Source organism: Octodon degus, unplaced genomic scaffold, assembly GCF_000260255.1.
Source record: "Octodon degus isolate 3935 unplaced genomic scaffold, OctDeg1.0 scaffold00074, whole genome shotgun sequence".
Taxonomy (NCBI): domain Eukaryota; kingdom Metazoa; phylum Chordata; class Mammalia; order Rodentia; family Octodontidae; genus Octodon; species Octodon degus.
This window is the reverse complement of record NW_004524650.1, coordinates 12,797,416-12,824,609: the sequence shown is the minus strand read 5'-3', so window position 1 is coordinate 12,824,609 and position 27,194 is coordinate 12,797,416. Positions and strand designations below refer to the sequence as shown.

At 40.3% G+C, this 27,194-nt stretch overlaps 3 pseudogenes; all 3 read left to right on the top strand.

Annotated features, from left to right (window-relative positions):
• The first annotated feature begins 4,849 nt into the window (after nt 1-4,849).
• LOC101566977 lies at nt 4,850-9,478 on the top strand (annotated as a pseudogene).
• Nucleotides 8,592-9,005, top strand: LOC105742799 (annotated as a pseudogene).
• Nucleotides 9,479-23,731: 14,253 nt separating the features above from the next.
• Nucleotides 23,732-27,194, top strand: part of LOC101565784 — a 95,440-nt pseudogene continuing 91,977 nt past the window's right edge.

The following is a 27,194-nucleotide window of genomic DNA, read 5'->3' as shown; positions in this document are numbered from 1 at the left end:
TACATATATATATTACATAGAATAGTCAGATTCTCAGAGTTGTCAATCAGATATCAAATCATTACCTACCTGGGACTGAGAAGACAGGAAAATGGATGTTGGGATTAATGGAAGTAGTTTTAGTTTTCCAAATAAAAAAAGTGCAGAGATTTGTTATACATCATGTAAATATACTTAATATTAATGAACTATTTTGTTATTTTGTTGAAATAATTAAGGTAATATTACATGTTATGTATGTTTTATCATGATTACAATTTTAAATGCTCATTTCAAAAAACAAGATCAACAAGACAGTGATAGATTAAGATGAAAGTTCATATGTGGGAGCATTATAAGAGAGAGAAAGAAAGATTGAGAGTACTACAGTGAAAATAGGAAAACTACTGGATACCAAGTTTGAGGACCTACAGGTGGTACCTAGAAGGAATGGAGAAAGGAAATAAAATATTGTAGACTCAAAATCCCTAAGTGAGACGTGGGCAACATTTCTTGGTTGGATTTTACATCAGTCTCAAATAGCTTTGAAGATTTCATTTCCATTATACATATTAATATATAATTTTACTGATGTATGAGTCCAAAATTTTATACTATATTTCTTTCTATTGCAAAATTCCATGATTGACTGTTTCTTTAATTAATAATATATTCTGCTATTTCCTCTGCAATATGTAATGAATTATTCAGAAAAGTTTTAGATTAAAACAAAATATACCCAATAATTCCTAGATGACACTGAAATGACATCTTAAGACTAAATGGATTTAGTTAGAGAAAAAAATAGAAAGGAACACACATGAAAGAAAACATGTTTACAGAAATCATAACAGAAAACTTTCTAGCATGAAGATTCCAATAGACACATGAGAATTACAGTGTCAAATAACTATGATGCAAAAACAAAGTCCTTAAGACAAATTTTATAAAACTTCCAGATGTCTACCAAGACAAGAGAATATTGAAGTTTACCAAAAGAAAGCAAAAAATTAGGTACGAAGGTAAACTCATCAGGATTATATGAGCCTTCTCAACACAAATTTAATTCCAGGAAAGTCTGTAGTGAAGTGAAAGTTGAGGTGGATTGTTATTTTTATTTATTTTTTGGCTGGCTCAGGATTCCTTAAGGGCAGGTCTGGTAAGGCCTGAGGATCTGGGGATTGAACAATATAATCCTGAGACCGACTGCTTTGCTTATGCAGGCACTTAAACAAGTGAGCTAATGGGCAGGCCAGGAATTGGATTGATGAAATTCCCCAGCATGAACAAACAAGTACTGTGCATCAAGATACATGAGAGAAAACTTGTATCAGCTGAAGAAGTTATGGAAGCATTATTCAATTTAAAAAGTGGAAACAATATTTTTAAATGGACATCTAACTACTCTCACAACTCAAATTTTCCATTTCATTTATTGCATAGAGTTTCTTTTCTAATTCAGATCAAAAAAATTTAGAAAAAAAATTAGAGACAATACATGGTGCACAATATCATTTAAAGATTTTTTTAATCCCTGGAATATATAGTAAATCAAATATTTATCAGTTCATTAATTCTTATAATGTATAAAGCCCTTCCTGAATACATGGTTCATGGCTTGATGTATGCCTTTTGGACATTTCCAAGTGATTTTAAAATATGTTCCTCTTTCTAGGGCCTTTGCTCATTTCACTGGACTGAAGATGCATTTCTTACCCTGCCTTCCCAGAAGGGAAAGTAACATGCTACTTCTGTAAACTTTATGAAAATAGTTGACCAGGCAAGCACATAAATAGGGACCTTGCAAGGATTTGGAAGGACACAGACATGGTGCCTGACCATGGGCTCCCTGAGCTTCACAGAGACTAAAACTGAATTCAGTGCCATATAAATGCTCAATTGCAAATACTGGAATTTGAAAATAATTTCTATGAAATAAGGATTATGAGTAGAGAAAGAAGTAGAGAACAATAAATAGGGACTTTTCCTAAAATATTTTCATCCAGGTGCTTTTAGAGCTTCTGCTTGCTGTTTTTGTTCTTGCTCATATTCCTTTGATAGAACAGAGAAAGGAGAAATATTAGAAGAGAAAGAAAAAGTGTGGAGGAGGCAGGCATGAGGATCTGGCATAGAGAGGTGGCCACAGACAAGAGATGGCAAAGGAAGCAAGTGGCAGCCAACAAGGTCACGGCAAGAGCTCCCTGGAGGCAGGAAAACTAGAGTGAGGTCAGGGGATTCTGTAGGAAGGAGAGGCCTCCCTGAGGGCTGCACTGTGCGAATTTTCTAGAGGAAGCCCTTCAGTGAAGTGCAGTGGCTGAGCTCTCCTGGTGGAGGTGGAGTACGTGGGCCTTGAGAAGTCACTGCATTTGCACCAGGGATGAAGGAAGACAGCCAGCGGGAAACGCAGTTTGCCTGATTAGAAAGGAGGCTGCTCTTGTGATCTCCCTCTGTTGTGCTGAGTGTTTCTCTCTCTCTGCCTTTACCAGTGACAATGGCTGCTCAACTGAGTCTCATTTCTGTGCTTTCTTTCTGAAAACCAACAGCACTGTAGTTACTTAGTACCTCAATAGCTGCAGGAACAGTTCTGAATGACCCTCAGTGGACCACAGTAGCCAGTGCTTCCAGTCCATACAAAACCAATAAACAGAAAGAGGCTCAGTTCATTCCCCTGTAGGGGAGTGCACTGAACACAAGCCCAGTGGTGGAACCTGGGAATCTGAGGACTTAACAAGATCTGGATTTCATTTGACTCCTGTCCTGTCTAAGGTTTAACTTCAACCTTTCACAATGATGACAGATTTTGAGACAAATAACCAACCCTTAGAAAGCCCCTCCTCCCTGTGCATCAGAATTGGAAGCTGTGGTCCCCTGAGCAGAGCTCCTTCAGAGTTGGAGAGGGTGCCTGAAGGGAAGGCAGTGTCTTACCTGCTCTCCTCAGTGCAGCTGGTTTGGCTTCACTCTTCTGAGCCTCCAACTGCATCTTTGGGCTTTTATGTCTACCTGAGATGCTGACTGGCATCTGTATTTGCATGAGCAGAAAACAATGAATCACACTCACCTTTTTCATGGAGTTAGAGGAATGTGAAACTGAACGTACTTAGTTTTTGGCAAAGCATCAATAGCCATAAGAATTTTTGTAGTTGTTGCAGAGGGATGGTCTATAAAGATTTATCATCCCATTTTTCAAAAGTTTTGTCAGAAGAATTCCAAGAAATCAGTTAGTCTTTTAATGAACTTCCCCTAGATGTAAAATATAATGGAATGTCACTCAAGATTGGGACCTGTTTGAACATTCGGGAGTGGGGAGACATCACATTATCTTTAAAGTATTGTCTCCAAATGTAACAAGCTACATTCACTGTGGAGCTGGGTATTGAGAGCAGGAAAGGGCCTGAAGTGCTGTCCCTGAGCGCTCAGCCCTTGGTTCTGATGCTCACTGCACAGTTAGGAGGGTGCCCCTCATGGTCCAGGTGTCAAGGTGGGGCCATCGCTGCACATGGACTGCATGTCTCAAATCTCATAACAAACATTTCCCATGATGGATAGAAATTAGGGCACGGACAGGCCAAGTCAGTTGTCTCAACTCATAACACTGTAAGTCACCTGAATGCCAGAAGTCTGGATCCTGATCCTTGAGCCACCTCACTGTTCTGCCTCTCAGTGTGCTTACCGAATAATTGTAGAAATACTTGATTTTTCTTATGAATCATTATGTAAATTTCCCTGTGTTTTAACATCAGCCCTGATTCAATCATTTGAAACAAATGTGTATAGCTTCTAATTTGCAAAGAAAACAAGAAGTGAGGGTAAGAGGGTAAGCTGGAGAATCTTCTAGCTAAGCAGCACTCCTAGACACCATGCTCTTAAGTGAAATAAATGGGACACTCATGTTCAGATATCACATGGCCTTTCTGGTGTGAGAACCTGAAAGTATGAACAGATCCTAAAATTCATAATGGATACTGAGAAATGGGAAGAAAATGTTCATATTAAAGGGGAATGAGAGATGGAGGGGAAAGAAAAGAGGGAACAAATAAATAAATAAATACTAGAAAAATAGGGAAAAAAAACCTTTTGTAACTGAGAGGATGAGGAATTTAAAGGAGGGATAGAGAATGGATAAAAACAAGCTAATTATACCACATGTAGTTAGAATTTCCTATTATCTATCCATCCATCTATCTCTATCATTTATCTGTCTCAAAAGACAACAAAATGTATCAGTAAAATAAAAAAGAATTTTGAAAAAGAAGTCAAGTGAAATGAAATATTGTTTAGATGTGATTTGATGTGTCCCCCAAATTTTAATTTTGTGTACCTTGAACTCAGTGTGGTGATATTCAAGTGTGCTGTAACCTTTAAGTGGTGGTATCTGTGAGTGATTATTTTCTTTCTGAAAAAAGTTTTTTAAGATTTGGGCTAGGTGTTTGTGTTTCTATGCACCACACACTGTGAGGATAAAGCAGGAGAATAGCCATTTTGCCCCTATTCTCGTCAACTTAGTAACTTATCAATAACTTGTTCAAAACAAAATTAATGAAAGGACATGGTATCTAGTTCATTGAGATGATTCTGAGTTCAAACCCCAGTGTTCCAATGCCTATTACCATGCACAAAACTACAATTGCAATGGCTCAAAGATTTAAATATTAAAACTGAAACACTAAATCTTCTGGGATAGAAAGTAGGTAGAAACTTTAAGAACATAAGAGTAAGGAAAGAGTTCATGAACAAAAATCAGATGGCATGGGAAGTGCTTCAAAGAACCAATTATTGGAATTTCATATTTTTGAAACGTTTCTTCATGTCAAAATTAATCACAATCTGAGGAGCTTCGGAGACATTCAGTGCAATAGCCAGCAGGAGAAGGATGTCTTCCTAGCTGTATGAATTCCATCTTCCTTTGTCCCCAGAGGAGTTATTGAAAAGTGGATGTTTTAATCAGTATGTTATACAAGAAGTACTTTCCATTAGACAGCTGCCATCCCAACTTGAATCATTTTAGGCTTTCTTCCAAGCTCAGGGCCCCCTGGCTATCCTAGAACCCTTTGATATAGTCTACAGCATTTTACATCACTTTCAGAGTATAGATCCTGGCTTCCAGGAAGATGCTGTGGAATTCCTGAAAAAAGTGGCATCCTGCCACTCTCAGAAGATTCCAGTCATCCTCAATGATGCAACCCTGAGTGCATCAGATAGAAGTGCCCACCTCAATGCCCTCAAGATGAACTGCTATGCCCTGATATGACTCTTGGAATCCTTCGAGACAATGGCCAGCCAGCCAGGCTTCATGGACCTGGACATGGGCAGGAAGAATAAGAAGTCCCAGAGCAAAGCAGCCCATGATTTTGACTGGGAAGAAGAAAAAGCAACCAACTCTTCAGCTCTTAACACAGCTCCTCCAGTTGGACATCCGTCACCTGTGAAAATGCTCAGTAATCGAAGAGAAGTTTGTCAGTCTGCTTACTGGCTGCTGCTACCGCCTTCTGGAGAATCCCACCATCACTTACCAGAAGAACCATCCCATCCAGGAAGCTGTGACACACCTACTAGGGGTGGCCTTGATGCAATACAGCCACATGCTCAGTGCCACTGTAAAGATCATGCAGATGCTGCAGCACTTTGAACACCTCATACCTGTACTGGTGACAGCTGTGAGCATCTGGGCAACAGATTACAGAATGAAGAGCATCGTGGGAGAGATTGCAACAGAGACTGGACAGAAGTGTCCTGAGCAGCTGAGTCAGGACACATCAGGGGCCAAGGGCTTTGCCAGCTTCCTGAAAGAGCTAGCAGAATGGGTCCCAGTGATCCTACTATCCAGCATATTCATTCTGCTGGATCATGTGGATGGAGAGAATTACATGAAGTGCAATGCCATGCTGGCAGCCATGGCAGAGATGGTGCTGCAGGTTCTGCATGGTGACCACCTGGCGCTTGAGAGCGCAGGGACCAGTTTCTGGATACCTGAAGGCCCACAGGCATGATGTCAACTCTTTTGTCTGTAGGGAAATCTTATAGCTCTTCACCCCAATCATGCAGCAGAAGGCACTCGCTCTGACAAACTTACTGGCCATGGTGGCCTTAGCCATGGGGCATCTGGCAGACAAGTTAGTGCTCATGTGCAAAAATGCCATCCCCTGCTGGCCAGCTTCCTAGCCAACATTCCCTTCTCTTGCAAGCTTAGTGATGCTGGTCTTGCCGGACCACTGCAGAAGGCAATCCAGAAATTAGAAGAAATGAGGGTCCAGAGGCAGAGCGCAGCAGCTGCCTCTGTAGCAGTGGATCCTGAGGAGGGGTGGGAAGCAATGCTGCCCCAGTTAAAGCCCATCCTGCAGCAGCTTCTAAAGTTTCCCCAAGAGCAGAAGGTTCCTGAGGAAATCACTGCTGTAGAGAACTCAGAAAAGATGAAAGGTTGCATCTGTCAGCGACTTGCCAAAGCTAGATATATGCAGGCCATCACTCTTGCTCGAGCAGCCATAGGCTGCTGCACAGAGTCTGAGCCCTTCAGGCACCTAAACCCAGAGGAGTTGGAGGAAACCAGGTTCCTGAATCTCTTAGGAGTTATCTTCAAAGGCTCAGTAGCTTCCACACAGGGCTGCAAAGGGAGCATGATCTCAAGACAGACTGTTGCAACAGACATTTCCATTGTGTCAGAGCCTGAGGGTGTCAGGGGCAGGGATGAGCTGGGGAAGCAGGAGATGCTGGTACAGTACCTACAGGATGTCTGCAGCTTCCCCCAGAGGATCACAGAGGACATCGACATCATTAATAAGATTATGTATGAAAACACATGGACAGTGGTACAGGAGGTGATTGAGTTCTCTATGACTGTGTTCCAATTTGAGAAGACCCAGGTCTGTTCAGGGAGCTCCAAATGTTGCCTCGCATCTGGTCCAAGGAGCCTGGTGTCTGTGAAGCTATGCTGAATGCCTACCACCAACTCTACCTCAACCCCAAAGGGAATTCTTCCAGAGCCAGGGCCCACGCTTTGATGCAGAATCCCTTTTTATTGTTGGCTGATACCTCTTCTGGGACCATTCAGTGTTTCAAGGAAAGTCTCTGTGAGTTTGTTCAGAAGGATGAGTTGAAACCAGCAGTAACTCATCTCCTGTAGGTGTGGGCCACTAAGCAGGTGCCCTGCTCTACTGTGGAGCACTGTTCCTCTGTCATGCTTCTGGGCATGCTGGCATGAGGAAAACCAGAAATAGTGGGAAGCAACTTAGACACTGATGAGCATAGGGCTGGACAGGAAGTCTCTGCAGGACTACAGTCTGGCCCAGCAGGTGCTCTAGGCCATCACCAATATCTCTGACAGGAGCAAGCCTTCCTTGGGCAAATGCAACCCTCTCTTCAGGCTGCCTTACAAACATGGGTTGTTTGAGTGACCCCGGGACCTGGTCACAACAGGCTTTGCCCCCCCAGACCCACTCTGGATCCCGTTCAAGGAGACGGCAGTGAGTCTCATCTAGCAGCTGGCGGAGGGTCCCGAAGTGATCTGTGTCCAGATGTTGCAGAGCTGTGCCAAGCAGGCTCTGGAGAAGCTGGAGTAGAAGAGCTGCAGCCAGGACAACCCTGAACAGACTGTGCCGTGCTCCCCACCTTCCTCCTGATGCACCTCCTATTGCCAGTTGGTGTTGTGGCTCTCCAGCAGCTGGTGCACCTAGAGCAGGCAGTGAGTGGAGAGCTCTGTCAGCACTGGGTTCTTCAGGAGGAACAGGCACACAAAACCAAAGATCCCAAGGAGAAGAACTCAGGCTCTGAGACCACCATGGAGGAGGAGCTGGGGATAACTGGGACGACGGCTGATGACACAGTGGCAGAGCTCATCCGTGGCATCTGTGAGCTGGAACTGCTGAATGGCAAACAGGGACCGGCTGCCTTTGTTCCTCTTACTTAAAATGTGCAACAACCCTAGCTGCACAGCAACACAGACCTCTGTGCATCTGCTTCCTTGGCCCTTGGCAAGTTCTGCAAGATTATTGGCACTCTCTGCGACTCCCATCTCCGTCTTCTGTTCACCATATTAGAGAAGTCATCACTCCCCACTGTCTGCTCCAACCTCATGGTTGCCACTGGGGATCTGGCGATCCACTTCCCCAACCTGGTGGAACCCTGGATACCTCATCTGTATGCTCGTCTCTGGGATCCAGCTAGGCAGGTGTGGAAGACAGCAGGGCTAGTGATGACCCACCAGATCTCGAAGGACATTGTGAAAGTCATTTTGAGATGGCAGTGCTGCTTATTGACCCAGAGCCTCAGATTGCCGCACTGCCCTGGAAAGTCTTAAATGAACTCTCCTACAAGGGCAATGCATTTTACAATCTCCTCCCCGACATCATTAACCTCCTGTGAGACCCTGAGCCCGGGGTGGAGAATGAGCCTTTCTGCATCATCATGAAGCAGCTCCTCGCCTATGTCACCCAGGAGAAGAAGAATGAGTCTGGTGGAGAAGCTGTGCCAGCAGGTCCACACAGCCCAGGCCAATCAGCAGCAGCACCTGGCCTACTGTGTGTCACAACTGGCCCTCATGGAGCAAAGCCTCCATAAACTTCTTGACAATTTTAGCTGCTTCAAAGACAACTTATCCTTTCTTTTTCCTCCTTCTTGGAGCCTGGGGAGGCCCGCCGGGAACAGGACTTCTTAAAGGCAAATATGTCTGGAAGACTGTGGTGCAAGGCCATTTTTGCTGGCTATAAGCGGGGTCTCCGGAATCAGAGGGAACACACAGCTCTTCCTAAAATTGAAGGTGTTTATGCCTGGGATGAAACAGAATTCTACTTGGGCAAGAGATGTGCTTAAGTGTACAAAGAGAAAAACAACACAGTGACTCCAGGTGGCAAACCAAACAAAACCAGAGTGATCTGGGGAAAAGTAACTCGGGCCCATGGAAATAGCGGCATGGTTCGTGCCAAGTTCCGAAGCAACCTTCCTGCTAAGGCCATCGGACACCGAATCCGTGTGATGCTGTACCCCTCAAGAATTTAAACTAACGGAAAATAAAAGTGCATTTGAGCTCTTGTATTAAAAAAAAAAAAAAAGACAACGTATCAGATGAGTCCCTCTTTGGCACTTTCTTGGCTGCAGTGAGCAAACTGAGACGTGGGACCAATCCTGAGGGCAAGGCTGCAATCAAGGAGTTAGAGTAGAACCTTTGCGCCTGTTACACGCAAGGCCAGGACTGAACTGAGGCTCTTGAACGCTGCAGCCATCAGAGAAGTGCACAGTCTCCAGGTGGCAGGCTCCTGCGTCTGTAGACTCTGACAGTGACATCCTCATGACGCAGCCCCGCTGCACCACCCATCAGCTTCCACACACTCAGCAGCACCTCTCCAAGGAGAGACCCAAGATCATCTCCAGCGCTGAGTCCAGTGGGGAAGAGCTTTCAGGCGAGATGAAAGAGGGTGAGACACCCAGGAAAACAACACCTATATGTACAGCCTCTGCTCAAAGGCCAGCTCCTAAGCAGCTGGCTGCCCACTCCGTCCCTGATAAGTGAACTGGACCCGGCTTCTACCCCCTGTAAACATGTGCCTGCTCATCGCCTTGTTTTTAGCGCCTGTGTGTCTGTCGACGTTGCCCTTTAACAAGCTCCATCTAAACTAATCACAGCTGCTCTCACTGTGCAAGAGAGGTTTGCCAGTCGCCTTCTACTGAATAAATGCTTTTATACACTTTTAAAGAAAGTTGTCACTAACAGAGTGAAAAGAGAACCCATGAAGTATGAGATAATTGTAGCAGACTGTGTGTAAGACAAAGCACTCCTAACTAGAACATATAAAGAACTGAAAAAAAACCATGCTTCCAAAATTGAAAGCCCCAATCCAAAAATTGACATCTGAAATGAATACACACCTCACAAATGAAGAGATACAAATGGCAAGTAAATATGTGAAAAGATGTTCAACATTGTTGGCCTTTTAAGCAATGTAAATTAATACAATGCTGAGATAACGTCTTATGCCAGAAAGAAGGCTGACATCAAGAAGTTAAACAGCAACAAGTTCTGGAGAGGCTGTGGGGAAGAAAGAACTCTTTTCCACCGTTGGTGGGAGTGCAGGCTAGTGCAACAACCATGGAAATCAGTATGGAGATTCCTCAAAAGCTAGGATTGGAGGTCCCATTCAAGCCAGGTATAGCCCTCCTAGGTATTTTGTACAAAAGAACTGAAATCATCATACCAAAGTAATATATGTGCACCCATGTTTATAGCAGTACAATTTGTTATAGCTAAATCCTGACAACCCAAATGCCCATCAACTTTTTGGATTTTTAAAAAGATACAACATTTTAACACAATGGAGTATTATTCAACCATAAAAAGATAAACTGAGGCTTTTGTAGAGACTATATTGGTAAGTGAAATAAATCAAATCCACATGTGCCAGCATTGTATTATTTCACCAGTTTGAGAACTTGAAAAAGTTATGAAAACCTAAAAGGTACAACAAATATTGTGAAAGATAAAGGAATTGTTCCATGTAAAACCTGGGATTGAATATATTGCCCATGGGAGACCAAATTAAAAGGTATTACAGAACTTTTTATTTAGTAGCTGGCAACCTGTGTGCTACCCTCCCATCTGGGAAGACACAAAAAGCCCAGTTCTTTGTTTCCTACCTGCTTTTATAGTTTCTTTGTTGCTATGGCCACTAGGCAGGAATATAGTGCCCCCTAAATCCTGTAGGTGCAGGGTCAGGGCAGGAACGTGATGCCGCTATATTCTATAATGCTAGGTCTCAGGCAGAGGGATTTATGGCTCAGCATGGGCACATAGTCTGTATCTTATTGCCCTACATTGATCCTGTCTCTTCTTATCTCTTATATGTTTATGAAGTTCTGACAGGGCAGGGGGAGCAGTGAGGAGTCGGGCAATTTAGGCAAGGTTGCTTCTACGTAAATACTTCAGGTTGAAGTTAAACTAGATAGAATTCTGCCTCAGTGTCTTTTAGTTCTAAAAGTTAATAGGGTAGTATGCTAGATTCCATTCCTTACAGAAGGAAAAACTGACATAAGGAAAAGTACAAATGAGGAAAGGGAAAAAGATATGTTTAGGTATATATACAGAATAGTTTGGATAATTGTTCTGTAAATTTCTGTTTTTCATATTCTGATAATACCTTTTTAAAATATACAACAATATATATGTTACAGATTTTCAAAACCAAAGTAGCTGATTAACAATGGTTAATATATTATCTATTTTTATCTTTAAATCTATTCACCAGATTAACAGATATACTTATGTAAGTTTAGACATGATTGAATATTGCCTCTTCCTTTCAAGAAACCTTAAATTTTTGTTCTTGTCTCTCTTTTTCTTTTTTAACCTTTCGAAAAATTTATTTTAAAGATAATATAGTAATAATTGATATGACATTACAAATTGTACACATTTAGAAGATCAAGATGACAGGTATTCAAGAATGTTTTTGTATCAGACATTGCTGTCTTCGTTGCTTAGATCACAGGTATCAGCATATGGAGCAGTTAATGTCTAAAATTCTTTTTTTTCTCCCTGTTTTTTTTTACCTCTTTTGAATTTATTTATTTATTTATTTATTTATTATTTATTTATTTATTTAGTGGTACCAGGGATTGAACTCAGGACCTTACACTTGCCAGGCAAGCACTTATTCCACTGAGTTATCTCCTCAGCCCCTGCTTTAAATTTCTTATAACTTCCTTGTTATTGTTTAGTATTGCTTTTTTCTTCTTTAAATGAATCTTTCATGTCTCTATCTGGTGATCTGAACAACTATTTTGAAGATATCATCATGTAATAAGGCTACCACTGTTGAATTTCTATTACTTTGTTTAGTGAAATATATTTTTCTAAAGCTTTTGTTTTATATTACTATTTTGTATTCTTAAAAATAAAAAACTAGTGTTGAGAAACTATTTTGGAAATCAATTAAAGCCAGTGAATTAGGAGCTGGGGAGATAGCTCAGTAGAATAAGCACTTGCCTGACAAGTGCAAGGGGCTGAGTTCAATCCTGGGTTCCACCAAAAAATAAAAATAAAATAAACACGTGAGTCAAAATTAATAACATGTATGAACTTAATTGTCATCTGAAGAAGCTAGACTTGTAATTGCACTCAATTACTTAGATATTCAAGTAGGTAACATAATTACTTATCAGATGACAGTTATTCAGAGCGGAAGTTATTATAGAAATCACTGACAGAATGTTTTATACCTGAAGAGCATTTGTCTCTCTTTGTTCAACAAAGCAAACTAAGCTGTGGAGGATTCCACATGCTATGAACAGTGCTGGTGTGCAGCTGTGTAGTGCTGTCAGGGAACAAGGCAGAGATGGTAAGAGGTGGAGAGAAGGGCTGTACACACTCGCGGCAGACACCGCCAGGTCCGTGACTGTGCGCTGGGTGCTCAGTCCCTTTCTCACCAGAGAATAGCCAGCTATTCTGCACTTGAACTTGTTGAACTTAAGTTTCTGTTGTGTTGAGTGGGGGCGGGTAGTCTAGCTGGAGGAGTGATTTAGGCCTACAGCTCAATGTTTGTTTATGGTTCATTTACACGTTTAGTGCATGCAGTGGGAGGTCCGCTATTGACCAGGACAAGTGCAGGAAACCTAGAATGGATGTTGGAGGGAGGAGAATTCTTTTCATCACATTTATATCATAGGACACTGCCTATTATGAAGCCACAGATGGTGATAATAAAAAGCAAATATCCATGGTAACTACTCTATAGAAGGTGGTTGACTAGACAGTTATTAATAAACTTTTCTTCTGTCTGTGCTTATGATGTACTATCATCTGCATTTTTCAGACCACTGTGTGAAGTTTAAAGATGATCAGTGCTTTCTTGCAGTCTATCAGCCCCTAATACTCTGACTGCTTAGTGGTTTGGGGTTACCTGAAATGAGGAGGCAGTGGTTGGAACAAGCCCAAATCTGGTTCCTCCTGGGCTGCAGGGTTTGCTGACGTGGCCCCAACTTTCTGCTTTAGTAAAGGATTTCTGGTGTCATTTTAGGATGACTACTTTTGCTATGGACATGACTCAGATTGAAAGTGAAAGGATGGTGCACTCTCACTTTCTCAGAAGTGTATCAGGTGTCTAGGCAGCAGCTTCTTTCCTGGCACCATGCACAGGGAGCAGGCGTGTGCACCTGTGTGTAATTCAGGCTGCTGAAACATTTTCTGGAGTTTTTATTTTCAATGCTGGCTGTGAGGAAGCTGTTTCCACCCTTGCCTGTTCACCTAGCTTGAACCACATAGAATCAGTGTATTATTTTAAAATATACTTGCAGGCTGAACTTATTCATAGTTTAGTACATACATTTAGTTGTTTCAGTGACTTCCCAATATTAGTATTCTGAAGATAAAGTATATATTTCAAGTGTGAATTTATTAATTGTTTTATCTTTCTCATTCTCTTTCTCTTTTTTCTCCCTCTCTCTTTGTTTTTTATCTTTCTTTTCTTCTTTCTCTTTTCTTCCTTTCTTTTTTTTCATCATTCTCCATACTAGCATTTAAACACAATACCTTTGCATGGTGCCTTTTTGAGACACAGTCTTGCAAAGTTGTCCAGTCTGGGCTGGAACATGGGGTCCTCTGCCTCAGCCTCCTGGGGTTCAAGGATCACAAGAAAGCATTGTAATAAACTGCTTTCTAGCTGGAGAGCTCCGTGCAAATGCTCCACAGAGTGCAGCAACATGGACGTCTGTACTCAGCTGCTCTCACTGAGCCCCGTGCAAACTGCAGCCTAGACCTGTGCATTAGAAAGACAAGCCAAGTGTGTGTGTGTGTGTGTGTGTGTGTGTGTGTGTGTGTGTGTGCAGGTGCACTGCATGCACAGCACTGTGCAGTTTTGAGTGCATGTGAGATTTCCCACAGTTTTTGCCCTCACACAACTTAGTCTGTGGGGCGATCAATCCATTTCCTCCTAATGACAGCCAAGTTCTGGAGCACGGAGAAAGAGAGAAGCGCTGGTACTGAATTGAAACCAAGATTTCAAATGGGAACACTGGAAGTTTAACAATGAGGAACTTAGTTTGATGTCAGATATGTGAACTGAATTTAAACATGGTCCAGGTTGAGGAGATAGCTTGGTGGTCTAAGTGCCGGCCTGGCAAGCACAAGGTCCTGAGTTTGATCCTGTTACCCAAAGCCGTGCTGGCCCCAGAACCCTGAGCAAGCTGTGTCACCACTGAAGGCAGCAAAAGAAAAATAATTCAAACAGGTCAGAGATGACATTCTTTATTTTTCATCCAGCTTTGCCCGAAGTTTCCTCAGTGTGATGAAGACCATATGCCTCCCACTGAATGTCTTCTCCAGTTCTCATGCTAGCTAGACTTGGATTTTCTGGAAAGACTTCAAATGGGGAACTGAGATGATTGCTTTCCGACCACCACCAACCTTGATTTCCTTCACTGCTGTGATGTTAAACTCATGCAGCTGCTTTAAGGTCCGAGTTAATGCCCAATTCCAGCAGGGCTTGTGCGATGCCGGACTTGAGCTTGTCCGGCTTCTTACGATTCGCCTGACAGTCTTGGTACTCGAGCTGAGCATGGCAGAAGCCTTGCAGAGCGCCAGCTCAGGAAGAGTCCTGGCTCTCTTGAGAATTTGTCATATCCCAGAGGAAGGGGAAGGAAAAGGGCTAAGTAATGTTTTAAATATCCCATTATTGTAAATCTTAGGAAATAAGTTTTATATGTCAGTGTGTCATTCTGTGAACCACTGTTTGTCTTTTTATTTAAGATCAATTATTTTTTATTTATCATTTGTTCATAATTTCAATTTTGACTTTAGATGTAAAAATATGCTTTCTCCTGAGTTTGATACACCAAGTGATAACCAAAATTTGGTTACTCACAGGTCTTCAACAAATTAAGCCAATGAAACAAAAATTCCTTAGAGTAGAGAAAATTACTAGACAGGATTGCAAATGGTGAGGAGAGGGGTACCAACCTTTTCTTCTTGCATAAGTAACCCCCAATAGTCTCTATAATCCGGTGGAAGACAATCCCAATAGTTTGATTATTGGAGAAGATAGTTTTTGAAACAAATTTACAATAATAGCGCTGTCTCATTGAAGATGCTTTTGGTTCAAAATAATTAAGAAATAAAGGTTTTCACACTTGTATGACAATTCATTCTTGTTAATCTCATGGTGTATTAAAAGTATTCATGATTGCAGATGTTCGCATCTTTCAAAATTTAAAATAAAGACTGCTTATTGTGATAAGACTCTTCTTTCAGATTCAGACCTCTGCTTTTAGCAAAACCTTGCCATGTACATCCCATTAAAACATGAGGAAATATAAAAAGGATTAAAATGTTTTACATAGAGATATTGGTTACAAGAGTTCTGTTACATAAAAATCAAATTTTACATATATTACAAAATGTTATCAAGATTTTTATGCTCCAGAGTTATGTAAGTTTTCAATTTCTAGATTTCTGTGAAAAAATGTAACTGTTGTCTTTCAACTTTCTATAAGGATTTAAATGTTAGAATATCATTGTTTGTTAGAAAATAAAATTTCTATTATATGTCTGAGATGTTTGATGTTCAGAGAAGATAGCAATGTCAAACTTACTACCTCCACTACAGAGTAATGTCATTAAGGTTTTCTTCTCTATGTTTAACAACTGAGGTTTGGAGACCAAAAACTAGATAGATGGGCTGAGAGGATAGTTAATATTTTGTCCCTAGCCCTGGTATGAGAATTCAGAACATGCGGTTCCTTCTGCTGTGACATCCCATCACTCAGCTGAGTCCCTGATTTTCTGATCAAGGAGATCATGAGAACATAGAGGAAAGTTGCAGATGATGTATAGTGTGCCTAAGAGACTCACTGGGACAGAAAGAAATTTATCAAGCTTTCACAAAATACAACCTGACCAAGCAATGGACATGAATTATTCAGAAAGCTGACACTGACAGATTTAAAAGGTGCTATCAATGGTTCTGAGAGATCCAAACCCATGCAAAAGTTTGCTGGCTCATCATGGCTGTGAGCTGCCATGGCTTGTGGATACCAAACCAATGATGAGCCTCTAGTAGACTGACTTCTGTGTTCTTCCTCCTGATTAAACTCAACTTCCTCTTGTTTTTCATGAGTGTATCAGGCTTCTGCCAAACAGCATATGTTACGATATCTTACCACCTATACAAACATCAACCACAACCCAACCCTATAATTTTTTTGCCCCTGCCCCCTCCCTGAGAGGCTTTTATCTCTTGTGCAGGTCCCCTACACTAAGCAATAAAGGATTTCTTTAGTATTGTCTTGCTTCTCTTTCAGCAGTTTTCTCCAGCTTGAGCAGACAAGAAAATCTGTAAATCTAGAAACAAGAGGAGAAACTGATGTGACCTTGCTGGCTTGGAGGTCACAAGGGCTTCCACAAAGCCTCTAGATAAGGACTAATCCCCTGTGACACCTGGTGTCAGCTTGTGCAGGGAACAGAGCACACAGCCTCCTTGACAGAGATCCACTAGATATCTGTCAGCTAACAAATCCCTAATGAAGTTTTGAGCACATGATAATTGTTTGGAGGCAATGTTAAATTTAGTGCATCTTCCCGGGTGCATACAGTGCCCTGTTAGCCACACAAATCCAGGTTCCTTTAATGATGAGATGAATGTAAACTGTGAGTTCACAACCTCAGAGTTTCGGAGTGTTCCTGATGGGGATGGGGCTGGGAAAGCATAAAAGCTATGGTGCATTACCACCAGCTGCTTTTGGAATTCCAGTTTCATCCTTGAAGGAGCACTCCATGAGGACCACGATGGCCTCATTCTCACACGCCGCATACACATCTAGCAGCTCCTGGAGCAGGTCTGTGGGGAGCTGCCCTCACTAGGTCATCTGCTCACTGTTGTTAGCTGCTTTCTTCAAGGCTGCTGCAGTCTCACACTGGGCCAGAGCCAGAGAGGTTCACTGCAGTCTCCAAGCAGGATACCACCCCATGCTGTTGATGGCCTTCACGTAGGTCTCCACCAGAGCCCCAATCCCTAAATGATGTATGTTTATAGAATCCATGGGAAATTCTAACTCATTATTTTTACAAGCTTTAAGGAATGTCATAATCACAACTTTTATATATTTTAGTTTGTTCTCCTTTTCTTCTTCCTCTTAGTTCTCTGTAACTCCAGTTCTTTATTTTTCGTCTCTGTATAAGTCTGTGTCTTTTAACAGCATCTCTGCTTTTGCTCCATACTCTTTAATATACAAAATTAAATAACTGAGTATGACCAAGAGATTACAGGATTTGTTGGAAAAATACTTTCTGATTTAATTAGCAATAATGAATTGATTAGATAATATGTATTACATAATTTGATGTTCCTATTTCCAAAGGGAAATGCAAAGACCCTTATAAAACATACCATAAATTTAAAGAAGGTACCATAGAATACTGAACCTACTGCAATGTTGTAAAATTCCTATTTCCAACAAGTTGGCCCTGCTTAAAACAGTTTCTTGAATAGTCAGGGAGCTTGCTTGAGACTTGTAGCTTGCTATGTATTTTCTAAGTGGTATCAATACATAACATATGTGAACCCGTCATCCTATGGGATTTCTCATTTTAAAGATGTCTCTCCTTAGAAGTAGTCTGCTGTATTCTTAGTGTATTGTTTTTTTTTTCTTTTTTTGAGTTGTATGAGACCTTAATAAACACTCATATAGGGAAACTGTAAGCAAAATCCACTTCTATGTATGGCATAAATATTTCATTTTCCATTTTTCTTTACAGAATAAAATAAATTGCAAATCCACCAAAGCTTCATAGCTACATCATTCAATGTGAATTAATGAGATATGCTTTGAGATATCAAAACCAAGAAAAAATGAAACTAATTAAACAAAACCAAAGCACGTCATGATTTCCAGTGACAAAGATTCCTTCCCTCAGGGTCTTGGTTGTTCCATTATTAAAAATATCAAATAGAAATTTTTTGACTACATCTGAAATCTTTCCACTTGGCTTTCTGGACCAGTATGAATGTTCAGTAATAGATTTCTGTCATTTGTAGCTTGGTCAAAGACAAAGAATATCTTATTGGAAAGACATATCTTATACATTGCCTTGGAAAGTTGAACTTTTGAATTTTGGAATTGTTTTCCTGTTTAAAAAAACTCATTGAAAAGACTGCCTACAGGTAAGTGGAATGAGTCTCTCTGCATGACTGGGTCTACATCTTCCTTCATCCAATCACTCAGAGCAACAATATGCTAATATACATTAGCATGGGTAACCCACGCCTGAGCCTCTGAGAGTAGTAGAGAAAAGGAGACATTTACCTCACACAAGGAAACTTAAAGTTGGTTTCCTTAGCCCTTGTAGAGTAACCCATGGATTGGCTATGCATGAACAATTTGAAATGCTTGATTTTTATTCATTTATTTTTATTAGTACATGTTTGCAGTACACAATGTTTACATTTCGGTGTTGGCACATGTACACAATGTGTTGATTTTTCTTTTCATTCCCTACTCCTCTTCACCCTCTCCCCTCCCTTCACCTCTTGGTCCACTTCCTTTTTGAGAAAGATCTATTTTTCTCTCCCTATATTCTGTCTTTCATTTTGCTCTGTTTATAATTTCAGCTGGAAGAGAATATAAGAGCAACCATGCGATATTTAAGCTTGTGTGTCTGACTTATTTCAGTTAATACAGTGGACTCAAAATACATCCATTTTCGTAGAAATATGTTAAGTTCATGCTTCTTTAAGGGAAAGGAGATTTAAAATCACATTTTTTACCTTTCCTCTGTTTATGGACAGGAAGTTCATTTTCACTGTTTAGCTCTTATGAATTCTGTGCTGCTGTGAGCATGGGTGCGTACGTATCACTTAAATATAATTAGAGTCTTTAACTCCTTGAGGGTCAATGATTAATCAAAAGCATCATCAGACATTTCTGATATTGACTCGTGTGAGAAATGAGATGTGGGCTCTCTAGCAATGTAATGCTTGGGGGATAATTAATATCTAAGTCTGTAAAAGAAAAAAATATTTCCAAATCAGAACAAATACTCAAAGACACACAGACAGACCCACATATGCTCCCTAATTATGTTCAGAGGTGATCTTATCAGAAAACTCCAAAGCAAAATCAACCTCAGTGTGATTTGAAGAACTCATGACTTCCTGATATCAATAATATTATACTCCCTGTTGCCTTGCAAGATTCTTTTGGCAGTACCGGGGAATGAAGTCTGATCCTTGCATTTTCCAGTCAAGTGCTTATCCTACTGAGCCTTCTCCCCGGCCCCAAACTGAGTTCAGGGCCAAGGCCCTGAGCTACATCCTAGCTTCTTATGTTTTGGTTTTTTGGGTTTTTGTTTTTTGTTTTGGCAGAACTGGGGATTGAACTCAGGCCCGTTTGCTTGCCAGGGAAGCGCTTATTCCACTGAGCCATCTCCCCAGCTGCACTTTGCAAGATTCTAAGTCAGCTGTTCAAATCAATGTTGTTTCAAAAATGAAAAATAAAAGAAAAAATATTATATGTAGTTGCTACTGTTTATCAATTCTGCTGAATACAATCCATCTAATAAATTTATGTTATTAGGACGATAAGATACTATATAAGGCTATAGAAAGACAAAGGTGAAATTATCAAAAAGGTAAAGTGAAAGATTAGACAAGATTATCAGAGACACATGTTAGTTTTTTCTTTAATTTCAGAAGCATTCAATGTATTAATACTCTTTCTCTTCAGAATGTAGCTGTCCAGATTAGTAAAGTATAAGGAAATGAATGAAATATGTATTTTTAATTAGCTCATTAGACTTCCTTGTACATTTGGATTTAACAATTTCTAAGTTAACGACTTATTTTTCTTCAAATAGAATCATAGTAGATAAACTGGCTAAATGTCTATATCCCCCTAAGAAAGTAAAGTTATTGAATGTAATCTGCACATTCTTATGGTATGACTGATTTAAAATTATTTGATGCAATATTGAGCCTTAAATTTCCTTAGCAGTTTAAATTTCAGCCTCTCAAGATGTTTAAGTTCTGTGATTTTTTTTTTTTGATCTCCTGTTTTCATTTACTACCCTTTTTTAAAAAACAAACATTTACTTGAGAAACAGTATGGCAGTAATTAGTATGACATGACAAGCAATATGTATGCAGAAGACCAGAATGATAGGCATTCCAAGCATGACGCTAGAATGACACGTTGCTATCTTCAGTGCAGTTGCTTAGCTCACAGGTATTGGCATATATAGATAGTCAGGGCGAGAATCCTACCAATTAACTGCTGATGATTCTCAGGATCATTGCCTTAACCACCTTGTACATATAAAAGTATGGCTTTGCTCCTGTCATTTTTCCTAGCTTTTCTTCTTGCCCTCTCTTCTTGTTTAATCCTTAAGTTTTCACTTTCCTTTTAATTGTGTTATACCTTTCTATTTTTATTTCTTCTTTTATGTTCTTATATTAGGGATATAATATTTACACATGTAGGTCTGGTTTATTTAACATATGAGTATATCTTCAAGTGGTGTCCTTGTAAATATAAAGGCTTTTAATTTATGGGACCACAAAGGAAAGTGATCAATGATGTAGAGTGTGTCTAAGGAATGCCACATAGAGAGGAAACATTCTCTCAGGCTTTCACAGAGAGCAAATGGGTCAACCAATGGCCATGACTCATCCACATGGCTGACACCAACAAAGAATCTACAAACTGCAGGACAGGATTTCAGAGTAAATCCTGAGGAGATTTGACTGACCTTGTCAGATAAAAAAGTTACATTTCTTGTTACATATGTCTTGCTTTATCTTGGTCTTAACCATCCAGTAGAAAAGTATAAAAACAAGGTATCAAAATAAAGCCATACTAATGTGCTGAGCTATAAAAGGCTCAAGTCAACAACTTCTGACATTGCCAGTCCTGCAGATAACCCACTACCATTATGGACTATTGGACTATATTAAATTATTTTGCTGAATTCACGTACCTACAATGTTTAAATGGCAATGGAATACCCATTTCTGACAAAACTAAACATAAAAGCAATACAAATGAAGGACCATTTTGTATCTGTATATGCAAAATAGTTAGGAGAGATATACAGCTACTTTCTCTTAATTCAGTGAATAGAAAGTTTTGTACCTATAGTGTTTGTGGACAGGATATCATGTCTACATCTTGTACTATGAATAACCACTGCAAAGACAACAATATGCAATGCAGTAGTTATTGCAATTGTCCTACTAGTCAGTTTAGAAACTGTGCCATTGGTATTTTTTTCTCAATAAAATTATTGAAAAAATATAAATCCACAACACTCTTGGTGGTGTTATTGAGATTTTCTATGTAGAGTATCATGTCATCTGCAAATAATTTCATTTTTATCCACACCTTATTCCTTTTATTTTTCTCTCTTACTTAATTCTCCTGGCTAGTATTTCCACACTGTATTGAATAGAATTGAATTTTGTGCACATTTTTGTCTTGCTACTGATTTTAATGTGCTGGCTTTTAGTTTTTGCCCATTTATTATGATGGTGGCTATTAGTTTCTCATAGATGTCTTTTAGCAAGTTTAGATATAGACAACTATGAACAGTTTTCTGTAACGTTTTTATCATGAATGAGGATTGGACTTCATCAAAAACTTTTCTGTTTCTACTGAGATGTTCATTTGGTTTGTTCTCAGCTCCATTGATGTTGTGTATTATATTTATGGATTTGAGTATGTTGAACCATCCCTGCATTCCTAGAATGAATCCTACTTGATCATGATGTATAATCTGCTCGATGATTTGCTGCATTCTGTTTGGAAGTTTGTGTCTGTGCGAAATCTGCTTCCTCTCTGATGGGCATTCATGGTCACCCCTCTTGGCTGTCTCAGATACCAAGTCTGCCAGTTCAGATTTTGAGAGGATTTTAGCTTTCAAGGAATGAAAAGAAAGAATTGTCATTCCCCCCAAACTTCTATTCCCCTTTTAAGTGGGACTGAATTTGGTAGGAGATGGCTGGTTCCAACAGTGAACTCTGAGTGAAGTCACAAGGTTGAAAGTTCTTGGATTTAGAACCCAGGGGGCCTGGCAACTGTGGGAGAGGGGAGCTCTCTGGGCTGCTCTGAGGACCTTGGGCTTCCTCCCTCCTTCTCTGGTGCTCAAGCAGGGATCTGAGGAGGCGCACACGGGCTGACTCGGGCTCAGCGAGGGGGCACAAGCATACAAACCAGATTCTGGCTGTGGGTGTATGGAGAAGCATCGGGCTGGATTGAAAAGGAGGAGAAAGTAATGGGTCAGAACGCTCGGGGCGCTGCTCCTCCCTCATCTCATCAACTCTCTTTTCTGCTTACTTGCAAAGAGTGCAGACCCCCCAACCTTCCGTCAAGAAATAATGTGGTTTGGATTTCGGTTTTAGCTTATATTTAGCGGCCTGTAACATCCGGGTTGTTTTCAGAACCCCAGTTTCCGGGTAACCCGCCGACAGAGCGGTGGTGAGCATGGTCAAGAACTCCTCTCTCACTGCAGAGCCCGAGCCAGGTGAGCTCGCGCCGACCCGGCCGTCCATGGCCCCCAAGAATCTGGCTGCAGGCTGGCGCTGGCGGGCAGAGCACACTGGGAGGACACCTCGGGGCTGAGCGAGCGTGACCGCGAGCGCCCGGTTCTGTCCTGAGGGGGCTGCAGAACGACACAGGCGCCTGCTCCTCTGTGCCCTGTGCTGTTCCTGCAGGCGCTCACTGAGATGCAGGACAAAGCTCCCCCTGGGACCCAAGAAGCACAGCTGCCCTCTTCTAGTAGTACAGCAGGAGGAAACTCTGTGGGGACTATACCTCAGAGGTGCTTTTCTGGGGTCACTTCTTCCAGTCCACCTTCCTGTGCTCCTGATTGCCTGACCGCTTCCCTAGATCTGTCCTCATCAATATCGATGGGGTCGAAATCCTTGATTTGTTTCATTCTCTTGGAGGCTTTTCCCGCTTATCTTAAAGATAAATTCAACTTCTAATGCCCCGCTGCCCAGTCTGTTTCTTCTCTTCTGAGGACTTAGATTACTGTGCAGCTTGTATGCGCTTATGAGACAGGCATGTGTGTGTGCATGCAGTGTGCGGGTTGCTTGTTTGCTTTCATTGTCTGTTTCCTTCAATGAAATCAACCCATTTATTCTCTCCTTGAGCATGTGCACCTGGAACGTTGGACAGCGCGTGACAGATACTCAGTACATCCTCACTGGAGAGTGAGAGACTGAGTTCTAGGATGCCCAGGACCTCTCCTAACCGTTCATGTCTAGAGTGTCGCACTCTGCCTGTCCCCGCAGTATTTTACTTTTCTTATTCTATTCTTCCAAAGTCTGGGTATGAGTAGTACTTTCATTTCATTTCCTTTTTTATTTTTATTTCTAAAGAGAATAAAAATTGTAAAAATATTATAAATGATACACAATTTCAGTATACAAAATGATAGTAATTAAACAATAATTGTTACATTGCATAAGCTTTTTAAAGAGTTTTTATAGAAATCATAACATAGTGAACAAAAGGCATTCTGTATCAAGCCTGGATAAGGTAGACTATTTTGTTTTTCTTTAGAAACATACAAAATTCAGGAAAAAAAAATGCACATCCCACAAGCAGAAAGTTGACATTGTGTGTGCCTTGAATAACCACCAGAGATTACTTCAAGGTCTTGTACGCCAAAGAAGGGCTTTTCTGAGTTGCAGGTTGCCATGGCACCTGAATCTGTCATGAAGGACCCCATTTTTCTTGTGAAAAAGAGAAAGATCACCTTGGACCGTTTTATTCACTTTGGACCATGATTTCCAAAGGCCTAAGTGTTCCCGACACATTATCCCCACCAGTAATGGTGGTGGCTATTGTAGGCCTGCATCCTACTGGGAAGTCCTATTTCATGAACCATTTCAAGGGTCAGAGCCATGGTAAGTGTGATCCTCAGACAGGGGTCTTTGCTTGGAACCAAAGTTAGGACAAACTGACTACACCTTCTCTAGGATCACCTTAGGAAAAGCATAACTCTCACTGAAGTAGATATCTAATTCCTGAAAGTTATCCACAAATCTCACTAATAAGAAATTAACATTGCTTGCTATATTGTATATGGGTTTCTTCAAAGTAATTGCTCAGATTACCAGACATAGGTATGCAAAAAGATCAAACGATTAAGCATTAACTGTTGCTTTCAATAAACCAATAGAAACTAGTACAATTATCTTAGCTGTCTTGTGTATATGTATATTTTCCCCTTCCTTTACTCTTTCTTTTCTCCTTTCCCCCATCTACTTTTCCTATCAAATTTTTGACAAGTGATGACCCTCTCACTTTTTCTACTTAGTCCTTTGTAGCATTCAAATTATAGCATGTTGAGTATGTATAGCATAAATTTAATAAAGTAAATATGTGTACAATCACTGTCCAAATCAAGAAAGAAATCCTTTCAGCACTTGAAAGCCCAAATCACAGCCCCTCACATTCATTAAAGCTCATCAATATTTTGGTTTATTATTATTATTATTATTATTATTATTATTTTGGCAGAACCGGAGATTGAACTCAGGCCCTTGCACTTGCCAGGGAAGTGCTTACTCCACTAAGCCATCTCCCCAGCCCAATATTTTGGTTATTAAAGCACACTTCTAAAACTGCTTTTAAAAAATTGCCCTACAGTCTATTATCCATTAAAAACACAAAAAAGTATGAATTTGATGTTCTTTTGAATTGTTTTGTGTTTATTTCAGCGATATTTTGCTGCTATTGTTTGACAAGGAGTTTCTAATCATTGTCTAATTGTCGCATGTAACTGTAATTTTTAAAATTTTCACTGCCTCATGGTCTGCTACTTTCTTATGCTACTACAGTTTACTTTTCTATTTGTTATTGATGAACATGGGTGCTATTTCTAGTTTTTATCTTTAATGACTATGTTGTCATGTACATTCTTGCATTTATATACTGATGCACATGTACACAGCTTCACATGTACAAATAGGTCCAGAAATGAATACATGGAATTTCTTGTTCAGAGACTAGGAAGTCTTCACCCTTTCTGAACACTGAGGAATATCAAGCAGCTTATCAGAATTTATGTGCAACTTACTGTACATCATACTCTATCAGTGATTGAGGACTGCACACATTGAGTAACATAAGGCAAATTTTTAATCTTTGCTGATCTTTGACCATATGGTTGTATGTTATTTATCTCTATAAATAAGTGTGAGCATTTTGTCACTTGAATTTTCTACTTTTTGAACTTTTGTTTCCTACCAGGGTTTGTCTTTTCCCTCTTGCTTTTAGGAGGACACGTGGTGATTCAGGCTTTGAAGGCTGTGCAGCCGCTTCCCCTTCCAGTCTTACTTTCTGTCTGCCTCGGGGCTCAGCACCAGCAGGACTTAAAATTCAGTCTGTGAAGCTAAAGGTCCTGGGCTCGCCTTCCCACTCCCTAGCTTGCCCCATCATTCTTATCCTCCTGTCTCTCCCTGGCTTTGATTCTCCGTCTCTCCAATTCCTTCTCCTTTTCCTGTCTCTTTTTCATTTTTCCGATCTTCACTGACTCCTGAACAAAGCATTTTGTCTGTCTTTCTTTTAGGAGAATACTTGACTGTCAATCAGGGGAAGATATTTTTTCTTTCCTGGATCAAATAGGTTCAAAGTTCTTTTGTTGTTGTTGTTGTTCTTGTACAAAAAAATTTCTTTTTTTTTTTTTTTTCAAATTGGTAGGACAGTTTCAATAATTAACACACTTCATACATTCTTCTTAGTGGTTAATTGCTGTACGAGATGCAGACCTGACATCCCATTTACAAACACCATTAGAACAAATCATTCTATTCATTAAGAGAATGCAACTATATATTTATCCCAACCACTCTGAATACACAGATACAAAATGGACATTCATCTGTATACCTTTTTTGTTAAGTTCCGTTATTTGAATATTATAGGTGTGTAAACTCAGCAAAACATTCCAAAAGAGTCCAGCATCCCACAATAATATTGGGTCTTCTGCTTCACTTGCAATGTCAATTGATGACCTGAGTCCCCTACAGCTCAATACAACAGCATGGCTTTATTTCTTATATTTCGTTTTTCTACTTTTCTTCTGGATGGTTAAGACCAAGGAAAAGCAGGACCTGTGCAACAAGAGTTGTAGCTTTTGGGTCTGATAAGATCAGTAAAATCCCCTCAGGATTTATCCTAAGATTCTGTACCTCAGATTACAACCTTTGTCAGTGTCAGCCATGTGGATGAGTCAAGGCCATTGCTTGGCCAATGTGCTCTCTGTGAAAGCCTGAGAGAATGTTTTCTCTCCATGAGACTCTCCTTAGGCACACTCTACATCATTGCTCGCTTTCCTCTTTGGCCCCATAATCTCCTTGATCGGAAAATTGGGGACACTACTGAGTTACATGACGTTACAGTACAAGTTCTCATATGTCCTGAGTCTTAATTGACCTTAGAAGGTTAGGGCCAAAATGTTGGCTTTCCTTGCAGCCCTCCTTTTTCTCTAATTTTGGTCTGCAAACATGTTGTTAACAATCCAGAACACAAGCTTATTGTTATTATCAAACAACGTAGGCTGTTAAGATTGACCTCACTATCTGTCTGCATATCAAACATCTTAGACATAATATGGAATAGGAATTTTCCATCAAGTATTGATATGTTGAACTTTAAGTCCCTACAGAATATGATAAAAAGCATTTAAAAATTAGAATATATTTTAAAAATAGGATAAAGAATTCTATGCTTCTCATGTTTGCACATAAGTCCAAAAATCTCACCGTATACAACTTGAAGCAGGACAGTCCCACAATATTCCTTTTCCTGTCTCTTGCTTTCATTCACAACCCCCTTCTTCTTGAACAACCACCTACACGAGAGACATCATAGCAGCAACTGGCATGTCATGACAAGCAGCCCATATTCAGAGGACCAAAATGACAGGCTTTCCAAGCATGAAACTACTATTACAAATTACCATCTGCAGTGCAGTACCTCAGTTCACAGGTATAAGTATATAGTTTGTCAGGGTGAGAATCTTTCCAATTAACTACTGGATTAAAAAATCTTCTGAAGACTCTCAGGATCATTGCCTTGCTCATCTTCTACAAATAACTGTATGGTTTGACCTTGTCATGTTTCCTACCTCTTCTCCTTACCCTGTCTTGATTAGTTAGTCCTTGAGATCCTGCTTTCCTTTTACTTGTATTATATCTTTCTATTTGTACTTCTTTTGCGTTCTTATACTAGGGAGACTA